The sequence below is a fragment of the Octodon degus genome, unplaced genomic scaffold (assembly GCF_000260255.1).
Source record: "Octodon degus isolate 3935 unplaced genomic scaffold, OctDeg1.0 scaffold00061, whole genome shotgun sequence".
Classification (NCBI taxonomy): domain Eukaryota; kingdom Metazoa; phylum Chordata; class Mammalia; order Rodentia; family Octodontidae; genus Octodon; species Octodon degus.
Window position 1 is genome coordinate 12154906 of NW_004524637.1, and position 2773 is coordinate 12157678.

Consider the following 2773-nt stretch of genomic DNA (forward strand, 5'->3'; position numbering starts at 1 on the left):
GCTTCGCTGAAATGCCCTCAAGTTCTCCATCGTCCCTAGCTTCCCCCTATGATGGATAAACACTCATCCCTTACACACAACGCCAAGGGGGCAGAGGGGCAGGCATTATATGAGCGCCACCCAGGCCTCTGATTCAGCTGAAAGGCACGGAGCTGTGCGAACTGCACTGAGTATGTCTTGCCTCCTCTTCAAAGGAGCTGGGTTGGATTCTTTGGCATGAGTTGCTACTCCCTGTAACTGTGAATTAAGCTCTATAAAATAAGTTGCCCTTGTCTTTATAAATAACATAAGATCTACTTCCAAAAACTTAGCCAATTCCCCACAAGTAGTTACTTGAAAAGCATAAAACTTAGTCAACTTTTTTGGGGGAGGGAGGAGTGCTTGGGAAAACTGAGGATGGTATTAACCCTTCCCTCAAAAAACTATAGGCCTACAAAGGTGCTCACATATATCCATTTTCTAGAAAATTTTTCCTTGCTTCAACTATAGTATCCCAGAATCCAGCTTCCCTCAGGCTGAAATACAATCACTATTAACTTCACAGACATAGTATATCAACACACTGCACAAGTCTCTGTGTTGTCTCACAAACCGAGGCACGACAGAGGAGTGAATCTCACAGGGGTCTACCTTTTCCTTAAATACAATCTACTCAGCGGTACTCTCAGGTCTGAGGTCCGTGAGAGGGCCTACGGGCAGGACATGGCGGTGACTTCATGGTCCCAGCCCACTGTGGTAAGGAGGGAGTGGTTGAGTGGGGACCGAGTGGCATCGCTCACAAAGTCTATGTGCTGGCTTGTAAACACCTCAGAAAGGCTCGCGTCCAGCACAGTGAGGTCTTCACTGAGGGAGGCAGGAAGTGAATGCTGTGCCAGGAGAACACCAGTCTGGTGAGCTGAGCACATAACTTGCACTCTTGGTATCCACAAGGGGCACAATGCCATTCTTGTCACTAAAGACAGAGACTTCACTTTGCTGAGGATGCCAAGCCGGGGAGGTAGCCAGAGGAGCTGCGGCCCATCTGTGACGCTGGTTGGGGACACAAGGTATCCCAGAGTAAAATTCTATTGCCCTCGCTGCATGAAAGAAACTTGGAGTCCTTGCGGGGAGAGGGAGCAACACAGGTCACCTGCCCTGCATGAGCTCCGCTCCGTATGAGTTTAGTACCACCTGCTGAGCCAGGTCCACATCTCGATGCAGAAGTCTTTGCTACTGCTGACGGCTCGTGTGCCAGAGCTCAGGACAGCAGCTGGAGCCGCAGTGTCATCGTGCTCATACTTGCAAAACTTGCTGACAGTGAGTGTCTCATTCTCATCCACCTGCCACAATTCAACAGCACCTGAACCAGAAGCCACTAGGATACCTCTGTCCCCCGCCCACGCGAGGTCAGCCATTGCAACTCTGTCTGGACACCAGCAGAGCAGAAGCCTTCACTGTGAGCAGCTCCTGGGTCCCCGAAAAGCCAGAGGGAGCCAGCCCAGCAGGGACCACTGAGGCTGGGGGCGCGGAGCAGAAGCGCCCCATCAGATCGGTATCACTCAGCCTCCAGCTGACGCTCCACACAGGCGACACATAGGAGGAGGGTTCCACTCGCGGGCCACTGGGAGCGCTAGGGGAGGTGGGGTTTCCTTCCGCATCTTCACAGTTCCAAATCCCACCTAATCTCGAATTGGAAGTGGTCCTGATTCAGCTCCAACAGCCAGCCAGTCCTTCTTCATTAGATATTATCAGAATTTTGAGAATATTTTCCTATTTTTCCTTGTTTTTTTTCAAATACACTTTTAAATTTGTGATATTTTGAATAATTTTTTATTTTCGTGTTTTGAAAGATATTTCTAAATGATAATATAGAATATTAATATTCCTTCTAATCCTGATCTCTAGTTTTCCTATTCCCTAGGTAAACTATTTACTGGTTAAAATACTGACCCTAGACCCAGTGCTACTCTATTCAAAGCACAGCTTGTAGTTGTTAACCACGTTACTTTAGGCAAGTTACTTATTCGCTCTAGACCTTATTTTTCCCATTGGGAAGAAATGCCCACGTAGTAATTATACCTAACACATGTAATTGCATCTAATGCTTGCAAAATAATCAAGTAAACCACTTACAACCATGCTGGCATATTGTAAACACTCTACAAAACTTGACTATGACTAGCAAAAAGGTGAAATGACTCCTTTGATACATTGCCTACATACACAGAAGCCTGTGGACTTCATGGAAACTCAAAGCAAAGTGTGTAATTCTTCTGTACCTTTCTTTTTTTCTTTTTTAAGTCACCATGTACCTTGGTCCAGGTCAATTGGTTCCGAGAAGTACCAGAAGTACAAAAGCAAGCAGCACCAAACAAATTGGCACATCAAGTGGCAAACAGGTAATCAGTACCAGGATAGAATCTTTGTGTCAGAATGGGTCAAGCACCAAATTCAGTGAGTTTCAAAGCAGCTGAGTACCAAGGTCTTACTGTCTGCAGGTCTATCTTATTCTTTTTAATTAGCCCATGATGTGTCACTGCATATGTTACTTTTTATTTAGAGAATCTGCTGCTAATGAGAATGTAGAATATTTCCAGCCTTTTGCTACTAAAAGCAATGTTGAAATAAATAATTGCGTTATTATGCACTGTTTGAGTGCATTCCTTGGCAAGCATGTGGGAGAGTTTCCGGCTTCCCTGCACCCGCAGGACTCCTCCAGACCAAAACTCAGGCACCCACGTGAGACCCTCTACTGTGCCCTGGGACCCCTGTAACCTTCTGGAGCCCCTGCCCC

At 46.6% G+C, this 2773-nt stretch overlaps 1 pseudogene; it reads right to left on the reverse strand.

Moving 5' to 3' along the window:
• Positions 1-648: 648 nt before the first annotated feature.
• On the reverse strand, positions 649-1637 carry LOC101567634 (annotated as a pseudogene).
• Positions 1638-2773: the final 1136 nt, after the last annotated feature.